The sequence below is a fragment of the Canis lupus genome, chromosome 34, assembly GCF_048164855.1.
Source record: "Canis lupus baileyi chromosome 34, mCanLup2.hap1, whole genome shotgun sequence".
NCBI lineage: Eukaryota > Metazoa > Chordata > Mammalia > Carnivora > Canidae > Canis > Canis lupus.
Genome location: NC_132871.1, coordinates 12581220 through 12597146, shown reverse-complemented (window position 1 = coordinate 12597146; position 15927 = coordinate 12581220). Strand labels below are relative to the sequence as shown.

General features: G+C 36.1%; 1 protein-coding gene and 1 long non-coding RNA gene across 8 annotated transcripts in view; one reads left to right on the top strand and one right to left on the bottom strand.

The window, feature by feature from the left end:
- The window catches only part of OLA1 (Obg like ATPase 1), a 163849-nt gene that overhangs the window by 80280 nt on the left and 67642 nt on the right, over nt 1–15927 (bottom strand). The gene's annotated exons all lie outside the window — the stretch shown is intronic.
- The window catches only part of LOC140624270 (uncharacterized), a 44509-nt gene that overhangs the window by 3043 nt on the left and 25539 nt on the right, over nt 1–15927 (top strand). For 2 of the 4 annotated variants that reach the window (XR_012023758.1, XR_012023757.1), the window contains exons 2-3: nt 3712–3893; nt 5745–6168. This is a non-coding gene — a long non-coding RNA (uncharacterized lncRNA). The remainder of the gene's footprint in view (nt 1–3711; nt 3894–5744; nt 6169–15927) is intronic. The other 2 variants (XR_012023759.1, XR_012023760.1) reach the window with 1 other exon arrangement.

Here is a 15927-nt window from a genome sequence, read left to right as displayed (position 1 = left end):
AGAACATAGCTATTAAAGCTGAATGGTGATGGTGTGAAGTATAGGTTAAATTGGGTGAAATTAAAGCAAATTACTCCGGGATGTGGAAATCTGAAAATAGAAACCACCAATGATTTGCAACCCTCTTGATGATCAGCTTCACAGAACCCTAAACGACAAGAAAACTTACATATTTTAAAGTTAACTAGGTTTTTAAAAATAATATGTATAAATGTATTTTTAACTACATGCATTTCTTAGTAATGTTGGAAAGATTATTTGTTTAACTCAGCTGCAATGTGAAAAAGATCTCAGGTTTCTATTTTAAATAGTGCAGTTCATTTCTTAAATGAGATTTCCTTTCTGTCATATAAATTTTTACCTATAAAAATTCATCCAACTATGTCAAACACAATCTATACATATTATCATATATTATTCTGCTAAGTTTTAACTCTGAATAAAATTATTAATCCTGGAGATGATATAACACTGAAGTTATGGTAATAAAAGCAAATTAAAAATACAAACATAAATGTATTATACCTACAGGCATACTTATATATGTCGTATATAAATCTGCATGTGTGACTAGCATAGAGAAAAAAAATACAGAAACCTAGAAATAAAGTATTAATATACAAAAATATTACTTTCATTTATCTAAAATCTTATTACTTCATCCACAGTTTGGATACAGACAATAAAACACATCCATTCGTACCTTGCATGTTTTCTCAGGCAAGCAAGCAGAGAGAGTAGTATAAAATATTTACCAGACCACAATTTAGATGAGCTTACTCTAAAGCTGGAAAAAATTTCTAGCAATGAAACTGACATCCTTTTATTGACTGCTATGCAGAAAGTGTATGTTGATATCTGGGGAGAGAGAAAATTAGAGGATATGGCCTACAACCTTCAAGGAGCTTCCAGTCCAGTTGGAGAAATAAGACAAGCATATATAACTAAATCATGGCTGCATGAAATAGTGCCTACTACATAAAGAGAGCTTCTGAACTCAAAGATAAGAATGAAAGGGCAAAAGGGGTTGGGGAAGAGGGTCACAGAGAATGTTTGGACCTTAGAGAATAAAACGCAAAGAGGTACAGCAAAGACACGGCAAAATGCGTAAGGTACATTCAAAGCACAAAGAGCAAATGTGTCTGAAGAAAATTTAAGAACAGAAAAGTGAGCAATGAGAAACATACTAATGCTTAACAATGAAAAGCCTTAAACACTAGGCAGAAAATGGAATTCCCAAGAAGGCATGAATGTTTTACAAGAGGCAATAACATAACCAAATGCAATGATTCACAAATAGTGATATGCCAAAGGTGTGGATCTCTACAATATTAGCAATATCCCTAGACCTCAAATGCTCCCCTTTTCTTGCCTCCTATCAGGCTACTTCTTACTTAGAAATTGTATCCTTATATATTCATCATCTTTGTGTTTCAGAGTTAGCATAGTACAAAACTTAATGTTCAGGTACTCGCAAATTTTTATACATGTATATTTTAAAACTATAGCAATAATATATATTTCTAAATAATATTGCAATGCTAGTAAAACTTAAGTTGAAAATTTTAACAAAACATACACAATTATTTTCTGCTTTGTGAAAATTAAGCATTCCCCCCTCCCCATGGTAGGAGACTCAAATTTTTGGACACAGTCATTATGGGTCATAAGAATGGTTAGAAACCACTTCTCTTGAAAGAAGAAACTAGAAAAAGGAGAGACTAGAACAGTGATTTTTGAACATCTCCTAGGGTATGGAGGATTCCCAGCCTCTCCTTGATTTTGCATTTTAAACAAAATGTATCTAACGCAGGTGGTCCCAGGGTCATGCTGATCAGAAAAAGAGGCCCAGAAAAAATTTATTTACTAAAGTCAGTTACAAAGCATAAGAACCCGAACTTACTATGTAGTAGTGAAAACAGAATGAAATAGAAAAAGATGCACTTCCAGAAAAGATCAACAGAAGTTAATGAGAAATTATAGCAATAATATAACGTAAATCATTATTATCTCTTAGCAAAAGTATGGGTGCCTACTTAGAAAGCAGGTAAAAAATTTAAATCTAAATACAGAAGACTAAATCTAAATGAGAGAAAATTTTTCACATGAACATAATTCCTTAATTCAACTAAATAAATGATGGCTATGTAAAAATAAAAAGAAATATAACTTTTAAAACATGGCATTTAATAGAGTTTTGAATTTATACTTTATTTTTTTTCATAGACAAGCTTAAAATTTGCACTAACCAATTCAGAGCACCAATGTACCATTCTGCTGTTTGGTGATCCTACAAAGTAATATATTAGTTTCATTTTCATGAACAATAAACTTCACCACATAATTAATGAAGAGGAAACGTTTTTATTACAACTCTAGTAATGAAATTTCATCAGAATTATACTGCTTTAGCTCATAATAATGGGATGTTTTAAACCAGTATTATGAGGTATTACCTGAAAAGAAAGATGATGTTTGCCAGTCAAGAATCAAAGTAAATTAGTACCTAAAAAGTTTAAACTTAAAATTGAACAGGCATTTTCTCCTCTCTCCAAATTAAAAGAATTGCAAATAACAATGTTCAAGTTTGGAATCTGGAATGTACAGAGTTTTTGTCAACTCCCAACATCTACCTACACCCTCTTCTACCCTCACCCTGCCATTACTTCTTAGGAGTTTAACTGTTCTCAGGTAAGATGATTCCATCTGCCCATAGCGGCTGGTCAAGGACTGGGCATGTGACCTAAGCATGCCCAAGTGGAGTAAATCTCAAAACTTTTTATTGGATGGTTGGGCCAAAGTCACTCTTTCTGCCCTGATATGAGCTATAAACCACGTGGCCAGTGAGATGCTGGACACCATCTTCAAATCATGAGAATAATCAGCTTTCGGATTAAATTGGTCAAGGTGGAAGGTAGAGACAGAGATAGAAAAGAATTAAGTCTTTAGGGACAGTCTGAGTAATAGATAATGTACTGCCTGAAACCATTGATATTACCAGCTCAATAGTAGATGCTGACAGATTCTCTTAAAGCCATTTTGAAGTGGAATTTTATTGTAACTGGAAATATCAAAACTCAGATATTACACTTCCTAACTTAAGTAAAACACTGTAATAATGAGCATCATTCCATATTTATAAATTAATGCATCCAACTGGTATAAGGTGTCAAGCCAATGGTCCTGGCTCAGAAGTTAGGAGTTCTGCCCTTAACTTGTCTCAGGTCTGTAGCTAGCAACAATCTTTCTGACCAGAGATATTATCTACTGAAAAAAAAAAAAAAAAAGCTATTTAGCAAAGTATCTCTTATACAAAGAAGGTACAGAACAACTGTTTGGTGCTACACCCTTTTCAGGAGCATCCATGGCAAGGAAATTCTTGTTTCCTTTTATCTAAACAAAGCCTACCCAGTTCAACTTTTATTTCTTCCTTAAACATAAAACATTTAAATGTGTAAGCCTTTACTCATTGTATGCAAGAGTACCACCTACCAAAGAAATTGGATTAGCTTAACAAATTAATTTCAGTAACCGAGAAAAAGAAATGTACTTTGTAAGATACGAAGAGTGTCTTTCTTTTTTCATTGTCTACCAAATATAACTCTCATAGCTCCTATGTCACCTCTTAATACTTTTCACTGTTGTTGTTGTTGTTTTTTTTAATTTTTATTTATTTATGATAGTCACAGAGAGAGAGAGAGAGAGAGAGAGAGAGAGAGAGAGAGAGAGAGAGGCAGAGACATAGACAGAGGGAGAAGCAGGCTCCATGCACCAGGAGCCCGACGTGGGATTCGATCCCTGGTCTCCAGGATCGCGCCCTGGGCCAAAGGCAGGCACTAAACCACTGTACCACCCAGGGATCCCTCTTAATACTTTTCAGAAGACAATACCTGGTAGGTTTTTTTATGTACTTGACGAACATTTCATTTTTGACCCAACTTTGGGAATTTCAATTCTCGCACTGAAAAATAAGCCAACGTTACTAAGTTTTTTTAAAAAGACTTACTTATTCATTCATTCATTCATTCATTCATTCATTCAAGAGCCAGTGAGAGCACAAGCAGGAGGGAGTAGCAGGCTTCCCGCAGAGCAGGAAGCCCAACATGGGGCTCAATATGAGGCTTGATCTCAGGACCCTGGAATCATGACCTGAACCAAAGGCAGACGCTTACCCAATTGAGCACCCAGATGCCCTAAGCGAATGTACTTTAAAACAGAACCTGAAGGGGTACCAGGGTGCCTCGATCAGCTGCGTATCCAACTCTGGATTTTAACTCAGGTCATAATGTCAGGGTTGTGAGATTGAGCCATGGTCGAGCCCTGTGCCCAGCATGGTGCCAGCTTAAGATTCTCTCTCACCCTCTCCCTCTGCCCGCCCCTGGCCCTCCTCCATCTCTCTCTCTTAAAAAAATAAAAAAAAATAAAAAATAAATAAAAACGAAAAGAACCTGAACTTGCCTCCCATTGGGAAGATATAACAAAGTTCTGAGAAGCAGTTTCCTAGGTAGACTGAAGAAGAGCATACAGATACAACAAAAGACTAGGAAGCTCTGACAGGAACCCAACTGTGGGAGTGGCAGTTCTAGTTCACACACCTGGGAAATATGATCCAAACATGAATTAAGAAACCTCAAGAAAAAAAAAAAAGTTTACTTCAATGGGGTTCTAGTCTCCAAGAGGAGGGTTGTTTTTACAGCTACTACTGCAGAGTACAACAGTGGTCCTTTATCATTTTGCTTAAGTATCTCCAGGTATATAATTTTAAATACCTAAAAAATTCTGTTCTGTAATAATACAGCCTACAACAAAATTTCTGTTAGTGATAATCATCAGTATTATCTTTAAAATAACGGGGCATAAGGATGTGATAAAACATACTTCTTCTTGTACCACTGATTTATCCACCTACTAATTCTAATTTATGGCCCTTAATTATCCTGCTAAAAGATATTATTAACTTGGACCTTATTTAAGGGAAAAATATTTTAAAGTTCTCTTCCCTTTTCCTATTCTGAATAGTTAAGAATTTACTTAATATGTCTTTCTTTATAGTACTGTCATAATAATTGTTATGCACATTAAAGATTAACTCACATTAAAAGGTAGCAACAATCATGTCTTAAAGAGTCTTGAGTAAATTTTAAGAGGGAGAGGAAGGGGCACCTGGGTGGCTCAGTCAGTTAAGTGTCTTCCTTCCTGGGATCAAGCCCCATGTCTTCAGACTTCCTGCTCAGTGGGGAAGCCTGCTTTTCCCTCTCTTTCTGGGCTTCCTGTCCCCCCTACCCCCCCCCACACACACACACACACCCCTACTCATTATAGAGCACCCTCTCTCTCTGTCACTCTCAAATAAATAAATAACATCTTTAAAAAAGGGGGGGAGAGGAGGAACCCAGAAATTAATAAAATATTTAGCCTAATCCCTGACAAAAGTATTTCCTCCATTATAAATTAGTAAATATGAGTTAGTTACAGTTTAGTCACTATTACACTGGACTAAATCTTTTGCATCTTCAATTCATCCCCAAAGGCTATATGAGAAACAGCACTCCAGCACAAGTAAATTCAGAATCTTTAGAAATATAATCCTTATAATTATCAATTGCTATCAACAGATTTTTATTATATAATAACCAAGATATAATATGTTAATATTAAGAATAAAATACTATATAATAATTAAGATTATGAATATATTTTGGTAGATGAGTTTAACTATCAATTTCTAATACCTTCTTTTTAAGGTTCAAAATTCACTGCTTTATGGTTGACTAATCTTCGACAAAGCAGGAAAGAATATCCAATGGAATACAGTCCCTTCAACAAACGGTGTTGGAAAAACTGAACATCAACATGCAGAAGAATGAAAATGGACCACTTCCTTATACCATAGACCAAAATAAATTCAAAATGGATAAAAGACCTAAATGTGAGACAGGAAATCATCAAAATCATAGAGGAGAACATAGGCAGCAACCTCTTCAACACTGGCCATAGCAACTTCTTATTAGACACATCTCCAGTGGTAAAGGAAACAAAAGCAAACATGAACTAGTGGGACCTCACCAAGATAAAAAGCTTCTGCATAGTGAAGGAAACAATCAACAAAACTAAGAGGCAGCCTATGGAATGGGAGTAGATATTTGCAAATGACATATTGGATAAAAGGTTAGTATCCAAAATCTGCATTACTTAACAAACTCAACACCAAAAAACAAATAGTCCAGGTTAAGAAATGGGCAGAAGGCACAAATACATTTTTGCCAAGGAAGACATTAGATAGCTAACAGATACATGAAAAGATGTTCAACATCACTCATCATCAGGGAAATACAAATCAAAACCACAATGAGATACCACCTCACACCAGTCAGAATGGCTAAAAGTAATAACACAGCAAACAACAGGTGTTGGTGAGGATGCAGAGAAAGGGGAACCCCTCTTTCACTGTTGGCAGGAATGCAAACTGGGACAGCCACTGTGGAAAACAGTAGAAAGTTCTTCAAAGTGTTAAAAATAGAACTACTGTATGATCCAGCAATTACACTACTAGGTATTTACCCAAAGGATACAAAAATACAGATTCACAAAGAGAAACATACACCCTGATGTTTACAGCAGCATTAGCAACAATACCCAAAACTGGAAAGAGCCCAAGTGTCCATCAACTGAAGAATGAATAAAGAAAGATGTGGGATATATACACACACACACACACACACACACACACACATATATATATATACACACATACATATAATGCAATACTACTCATTAAAAATGAATGAAATCTTACCACTTGGAATGACGTGGATGAAGCTAGAGTATATTATGCTAAGCGAAATAAGTTAGAGAAAGACAAATACCATATGATTTCACTCTTACGTGTAACTTAAGAAACAAAACAGATGAACATATGGGAAGGGGGGAAGAGAAAGAGAATGAAACTATAAAAGACTCTTAATGATAGAGAATAAACTAAGGGTTGATGGAGGGAGGGAGGTGAGAGACTGGCTAAATGAGTGATGGGTATTAAGCAAGGAATTTGTGATGAGCACTCAGTATTATATGCAAGTGACAATAAATTCTACTCCTGAAACCAATATTACACTACATGTTAACTAACTAGAATTTAAATAAAATTTTGGGGAAAAAAATCACTGTTTTAGTGCACATGCTATCATGACAAGATGTACTGGTGTATAACTATGATAAATTGTATTCCAGTTTGGTGTGCCACTGAGTATTGGGTAGTCTATAACTTCACCCAAGGGCTTCCATTTTCAATAATGGCATAATAAGAGTATCTAGACAACTACCACTCTCCATTGTGGAACAAAAATAAGATACTAAAAGCAGCTATCTAAAGGCTTTAGACAATAATAAACACAGACAGACTGGTTGAGAATACTTGCTTAAAGATGGATAGTTACAAGAAATGAGTTCCTTGTGAGACTTTCAACCTGGGAGCCAAGTATAGGCAGCACAGCATAAGAAACAGATAAACTGGGGATATCTAGCTAGCTCAGTCAGTAGAGCATGTGATTCTTGATTTCAGGATCATTAGTTCAAGCCGCACATGGAGTATAGAGCCTATTTATCAAATAAATAAATAAAACTTAAATAATAATAAGCAGATAAACTACAGATGGAGAAACAAAAACTAAAGCAGGGGAAACTACAGCAGTAGAAGAGTACAAAGGAATAGAAAAGAGGAGAAAAAAATAGAGGAAACCCCCAAAGTCAATATAGATACCTGTTTCATGCCAGAACCATACATGGGCAGGGCACTCTCAAAGCAGACTAGCTAAAGACAAGATACGTGAAGTAAAACTGGAGCTGCCAACTCAGAAGCAGAGTTTGCAGTTCAACTCCAATTAACTACTAATGCAAAAGAAACAACACACAGCAGAGAAAAACAATGAAATCCAGAATGACAACTTAACATTCATAATGTTTAGAATACAATTTAAAATTACCTAAGAAAAATCAAACACATAGTTAAGAGAAAACAAGTGAGACCAAACTTGAGATGACCCAGATGTTGGAAACAATCAAGGAAAACTCTAAGTGCCTATTAAAAAATCTTCAATATATAAAAAGTACATATATACACTCCCAGCCAAGAAATACAAATTGTTTTATAGAAAGAAAGAAGAAAGAAAGAAAGAAAGAAAGAAAGAAAGAAAGAAAGAAAGAAAGAAAGAAAAAAAGAAAAACAAGCTTAGAGCTGATAAACACAAAACCTTAAAAAAAAGAAAAAAAAAAAAAGCTTGTGTTGACACAGCCAAATTAAGATGGCCAAGGAAAGAACAAATTAACTTTTAGATAAATCAATACAAATTAGCTAGTCTGAACAATCCCAAAAGATAAGATTGAACAAAAAAATGAACAGAGCATCAGAGGCCTTTTGGATAATTTGACATGATCCAACACGCACGTAATTGGAGTCCTAGGAAGACAGTAGAAAACAGGAGTAGAAAAATATTTGAATAATGTTTTATTTAACAATTAAATATTTACTCAATTTATTGAAAGATACAATTTATAGATTGAAGAAGCTGAATGAATACTAGTGAGAATAAACTTCAAAAAAAATTTCATGCAACGACACACCTAATGGCAGAAACAATAGCAGAGGTATGACAAGCTCCACACTGGATGTAGAGCTTACTTAAAAAAACAACTTCAAGGGGATCCCTGGGTGGCTCAGCGGTTTGGCGCCTGCCTTTGGCCCAGGGCGCAATCCTGGAGTCCCGGGATCGAGTCCCACATCGGGCTCCCAGCATGGAGCCTGCTTCTCCCTCCTCCTGTGTCTCTGCCCCTTTCTCTCTTTCCCTATATCTATCATAAATAAGTAAATAAATAAATCTTTAAAAAGAAAAAAAAAAAAACAACCTCAAGATGAATATAAAAACAAAATTTTAAGGAACACTCAACTAAACAAAATATGCAGGGGGAGAAAAGCCCAGAAGGATAAAACACAAAAGCAACAAATAGAATACAAATACAAAAAGACAAATCTAAACTTACCAATATATACATTAAACAATACACTTTAACAGGTACTGTCAAAATTGATAATGAAATAGAATACAACTATATGCAGTTAGAAGAGATGCACTTTAAATATAAAGATAGTGATATGTTGAAAGTAAATAGAGAACAATAAGCATAGGATAGCTATAGTGGCTATATTAGTATCAGATAAAGTTAACTTCAAAATAAAAAGTATTACCAGAGATAGAAGTATATGTTATAAAAAGAAAAAGTAAATTCATCAGGAAGGCATAACATTCATACATATGTATATATCTTGTAACAAAGCTTCAAAATTCAGGAAGTCAAAATTGACAGATTTAAAAATGAAACAGACAATTCCAAAATCAATAACTGGGGATTTTAACATGCTTCTCTTAACCAAATTGATAGAACTAGAATGGACAAAACAACAACAACAACAACAACAAAAAAACAGTAAAGAATCAGAAGATATGAAGAATGCTACCAATCAGCTTGATTTGTGATACATATATATAGAACATTACATTTAATAAAAACATAACATTCTTTCCAAGAGCACATAAGTTCATTTGGCCCAGACTACACAAGGGGTCAAAAACCAAGTCTCAATACATTTAAAAAGATTGAAATAATAAATAATATGATCCCTAGCCACAAGGGAATTAAATTAGATAACAATTAAGAATACTATGTAAACCCAAGCATTTAAAAACACACATATTTCTTAAGAATTACTGGGTTAAAGAAGAAATCACAAGAGATATAAAATATTTTAAAATGATAACATCAAAATATGTGGGATGCAGCTAAAAGAGTAGAGGAAATTTTCTAATTTTAAATGATTACATTAGAAAAGAAGCTCTAAAATCAATAATCTGAGTTCTCTTCTTAAGAACTTGGGAGAGGGGTAGCAAATTAAAACCAGTTAGATATAAAGAAGGAAACAAAAAAGGTATGAGAAGAAACTGGTAAAATAGGAAATGAACAAAGAAAATGAAATGAAACCAATAATCCCTTGAAAAGATTAATAAAATGACAAGCCTCTTGACAGACTGTTCAAGGAAAGATAAAACATAAAAATTACATTTCATTCCACTATCAGGAATGCAAGAGAGGACATTATTTCTGATCCGTCATTAAACATTTAATAAGACATTATTATAAACAATTCTGTGGCAATAAATTTGGCAGCCTCAATGAAATAACCAAAATAACCAACGACATAAATTATCAAAACTGAACCAAAAAGCAATAGAAAATATAAATAGCCCTGTATCAGTTAAAGAAACAATTTGTAAACAAAAACCTTACCACAAAGAAAACTCCAGGCTTAGATAGCTTTTTTTTGGTAAATTCTATCAAACAGAGAAGAAATAACACTAATCCTCCACAAACTCTTTCAGAAAACTGAGGAGGAAATACTTTCCAACTCAATTTACAAGGTTAATATTACCATCATATCCAAATCAGACAAAGATCACAAGAAAATCACAGAACTGATAAATCCTTATTAACACAGATGCAAAAATCCTTCAAAAAATATTTTAGCCAATAAAATCCAACATAATGTAAAAATGATTATTTAATATAACAAAGTGAGTTTGTCCTAGGAATATGAATACCTTATCTAAAAATCAGTTTATTTTACCATATTAATACAATAAAGAAGAAAATTATGGTGACTTAAATTCATTTATATTAGCAGAAAAACATTAGCTACTCTGGGACTATACTATGTGAATAAGTCAGGATCTTTAGACTTGTTAAGTCCAGAAAAGCGGATACTTCATGGAAGTAGGCAGCTCAACTCCCAAGACCTTTCAATCAAGATCAATGCCTATAAACAAGCTACTGGTTTACCTTTTAATTCTCTTAACTATTTTTAATAATAAAATTTAAATTTTGGCATGTTACATTTCTATTTTAGTTTGTATTTTTTAAGTAGGTATTTTTCATTTCTTTTGTGATTTCTTTTTTGACTCAATGGTTGTTCAATAGCATGCTGTTCGTGTTTGTGAATTTTCCAGTTTTCTTCATGTAATTTCTAGTTTCATACCATTGTGATCAATATAGATGCTTGATATGAATTCAGTCCTCTTAAATTTGTTGATACTTGTGTTGTGGCCTAATATGATCTATACTAGAAAATGTTCCATTGTACTTGAGAAAAATGTGTACTCTGTTGCTTATGGATAAGTATTCTGTATTTATCTGTTAAGTGCATCTGGTCTAACATGTCATTAAAGCCAATGTTTCCTTACTGATTTTGTCTAGATGATCTATTCATTGATGTAAGTGGGGTATTAAAATATCCTACTATTGTTGTATTGCTATCCCTCCTTTATGTCCGTTAATATTTGCTTTATACATTAGGTGTTCCTATGTTGGGTGAATAAATATTTACAAATGCTGTATTCTCTTGTTGTATTGACTCCTTTATCATTATGTAACACCCAGTTCTGCCTCTTACTACAGTCTTTGCTTTAAAGTCTATGTCTGATGTAAGTATACCTACTCCAGCTTTCTTTTCATTTCCAGTTGAATGGAATATCTTCTTCTATCCCTTCACTTTCAGTCTATGAATCTTTACGTCCATCTAAAGCAAGTCTCTTATAGTCAGCATATAGTAGGTCTTGTTTTTTATTCATATAATCACTCTATTTTTTTATCAGAAAATTTAGTTCATTTATATTTAAAGTAATTTTTGTTAGGTACGAACTTATTGCCACTTTCTTCATTGTTTTCCGGGTGTTTTTGTGGCTCCACTCTTTTTCTATTGTTCTCTTCCTTTGTAGCTTGATGACTTTCTTCAGTGGTAGGCTTATGTTTCTTTTTGTTTATCTTTTCTTTTTCTTTAAGATTTTATTTATTTGAGAAAGAGTGCACACACGACTGGGGGAGGGGTTAGGGGAGAGGGAGAGGGATAAGCAGACTCTCCCCTGAACAGGGAGCCCAATGCAGGGCTCAATCCCAGGACCCTGGGATCATGACCTGAGCCTAAGGCAGATGCTTAAATTAACCAACTGAGCCACCCAGGCACCCCTCCCCCCTTTTTTAAGTTTTATTTATTTATTTGAGAGAGAGAGAGAGAGCGCGCACGCGCACAAGTGAGGGGAAGGGGCAGAGAGGGAGAAAAACCCAAGCGGACTTCATCCTGACTGCAAAGCCCAAAGTGGCGCTTGATCTCACAACCCTGAGATCAGACCTGAGCCAAAATTAAGAGTCGGTCGCTTTAATAAAGTGTGCCACCCAGGCACCTCTCTTTTGTTTTTTTGGTATAGTGGGTTTTTTTGTTTTTGTTTTTTTGCTTTGTGGTTACTATGAGGTTACATATAACAACTTAAATCTGTAACAGTATCTTAAGTTGATAAGAACATTTTACATCTTACTTCTTAATTATTGTAACCATAGTTACTTTTACTACTTTGTCTTTTAACCTTCATATTAACTTTATAAGTAATTAGTTCACTATCTTTGATATATATTTACCTTTCCAGTGAGATTAATTCTTTCATATTTTTTCTTGTTATTAATTAGAACCCTTTCTTTTCAGCTTAAAGAAGTCTCTTCAACATTTAAGACTAGTTTAGTGCTGAGCTTTAGCTTTGCTTGTCTAGAAATTCCTTTCTTTCTCCTTCAATTCTGAATGGTAACTTTGCTGAGCAGAGTATTCTTGGGTAGAAGATTTTTCTTTCAGCACTTTGAACATATCATGCTATTCACTATGGCCTGCAAAGTTTCTGCTGGAAGAATCTACTGATAGTTTTATGGGGGTTCCCTTGTATGTAAGGAGTTTTGTCTTGCTGATTTTAATAGTCTCTCCTCACCTTTAAGTTTTGACATGTTAGGGGCACCTGGGTGGCTCAGTCGGTTGAGCATACTTATTTCAGCCCAGGTCAAGATCTCAGGGTTGTGAGATCAAGCCCCAAGTTGCATGAAGCCTGCTTGGGATATTCTCTCCCTCTCCCTCTCCCCCTCCTCTTCCACACTCTCTCTCTCTCTCTCAAAAAGAAATAAACGGGATCCCTGGGTGGCTCAGCGATTTAGCGCCTGCCTTTGGCCCAGGGCATGATCCTGGAGTCCCGGGATCGAGTCCCGCATCAGACTCCCTGCTGCATGGAGCCTGCTTCTCCCTCTGCCTGTGTCTCTGCCTCTCTCTCTCTCTCTCTCTCTCTCTCTGTGTGTGTGTGTGTCTCATGAATAAATAAAAATCTTTTAAAAAAAAAAACAGATTTTGATATTTTAATTATAATGTGTCTTGGTATGGGTCTCTTGGGTTCATCTTACTTGGAACATTCCAGAATTCCTAGATCTGAATGCCTTTACTTCTCCCACTTAGGAAAGTGTTCAGCCATCATTTTTTCAAATAAAATGTCTGTCCCTTTCCCAGTCTTTTCCTTCTGGAATCCCAATAACACAAATGTTAGTCCATTTGATTCTGTCCACCATGAGACCCTTAAGCTATCTTCACTTTATTTAAAACTTTATTAGGTAAATTACCTATCTCCATTTCATTAAGGTTTTTTCTGTGGTTTTATCTTATTTTTTCACTTGGAATATATTCCTCAGTTTCTTGATTTTGCTTTATTGTGTTGGTTTCTATACAGTAGATGAAAAAAGCACTTCTCCCAGTGTTGAAAAGGGAGCCTCATGTAGGAGGTGAATCAAAGAGCCCTAGCTCTTTGTTGTCTCTCAAACCTTTGTACTTTTCCAAGAAGCCTATTATATTTTTAATAGCTTCCAGAAGAATGATATGCCAAGGCCCGTCGGAGTCTCTAAGGGAAGGATCTCAGGACCTAGATTAAGGCTGTTTGGAAACTAGATTCTCAGGTAACAAATAGTGTTTAATGGTATGCACATACATACAGTCCTGTAAAACGGCAAGCATAAACCCCACTGGCCAAGTGATCTAGCAGTGTCCTTAGGCAGTAGTCAAAAAAATTGGGGTTTTAAATGAGTACATAAGTTCTTTTCTGGAGGCCACTGGTGAGCTAGAGCAAGGCAGAGGGAGAACATCAAAATGGCGTCCACAGCCTAAGTTCCTTGAAAACAGCTCTGTAGCTCACTAGATATGAGCCAATCCTGAAGCCAGCTCCTAGGCTAAAGCTCTAAGATAAGCAAAGATGCCTCCTTCACAGAAAGATTATGGTTGTATCTCAGTTTACTATCTACATAGTGCCCTGGGCATGGAAACCTGACAAGAACTGTTTTTCTAATTACCACAATCCTGTGGGATGCTGGAATACAAGACCCCTTGGCCAACAGCATCAGGGAATCAAGTGGCGTCCCCTGGGCAGCAGCAGCTGCAAACACCACAGTATCAGACATAAAAACAAGAGGACCAGTCATGTGTAACACTCCCCTCTAGGAGACACTGGTGATCTGGAGCATAACAGGAGAGTATGAAGATAGCACCTACTGTGAGGGCCCTGGAAACGCTTATAGTCTGCTCCTAGATGCTTACTTAATTAGAAACCTGCCCTTTAGGCTGCAGCCATGATAACCAGGCCTCCTTTACAGAAAGACCAAGCTCCTGGGTTGGTTGTCTCTTGCCGTGGCCTGGGAGTGGTAGCTATTTAACAAGTCTTTCTCCATTGGTTATGTCCTGGAGACCCACAAACATAAGCCCCACTGGCTGCCAGAACCATGTGATATACAGGTGTACCTTGGCAGCAACCACAAACAGAGTATCAAACAGGAGTATGAGCTCCTTTCTTGGTGACACCAATTTCGATAGTCCCATGGGACCAGAAACACAAACTCCCATGGCCTCCAGTGCCAGCAGTCAAGATGTAGCCCCTGGGCAGCAGCCGCAAAGTCTGAGGCACAAAACCTGTGTCTTCCTTCTGAGAGGCACTGGTACTCTGACATATGGCAAAGGGAGAGCATGAAGATGATGCCTGCCAGTCTGCATCTCTGAAGTGTTCCAGGAGGCTCCTAGATGTGTGTGTGTGAAATTAAATACCTGCCCCTCAGGCTGACACTAACAGAAGCTGGTAAGCCTCCTTAACTTTAAGTCTCAGTGATGTTAGCTGCCTCTGAGCTGGGCCCTACGGTGGTGGGTAAGTCTGAACCCACAGGCCCTTTAAGAGCTATCTCCCAGAGTGCTACAATCTTGTGGGTCTCAGGATACAAAAGCCTCATTGCTTTCCAAAGTTAGATGTTTTTAGCGGGGGAGCCAGTGGAGAGATGTCTCTCAGGTGCAGGTCCTAAAAGTTGGGGTCTCCCAATGTAGGGTTCAAACCCTTTGCTCCTTGGGGCAAGCTCCAGGTTCTAAGTTCCTTCCTGGTTGTGAGTCATTTTAGTAGGGGTGGGGTTTGTGACAAGATAGTTCCCATCCTCTGCTACCCACTTCAATGTGGTTTCCTTCTTATTTGCCCAATGCATAGCTGTCAGTCATCTAGGCTTTAGGTTGAAGAGGAAATTGTTCCATATGTAGCTGTAGACTCCGTGTGTCTGTGGGAGGGGGTTAGTTCAGGGTCCTTCTACATTGGCATGTTGAACTGGAACCGCATAATACATATATAGTACATACATAACTGATAAAGCACTTGTATGCAGGATATATAAAGAACTCTCAGCTCAAAATGAGGTAAGCAACGCAATTAAACATAAATATATAAAATCTGAACAGACACTCCACCAAAGAAGATAAATAAATGGCAAATAAGCACATGAAAAGATGTTCATCATTAATTATTTGGAAAATGCAAGTTGAAGCCATAATGAGAAACCTTCTAGAATGTCTAGTTTAAACAACTGATAATAATATCAAGTGCTGGAGAGGATATATAGTACCTGGTACTCACTTACTGCTGCTGAGAAATGAAAATGGTACAGCAGCTACTTTGGAAAATAGTATATAGCAGTATATCTTATATATTGTATTATAAGATACATATA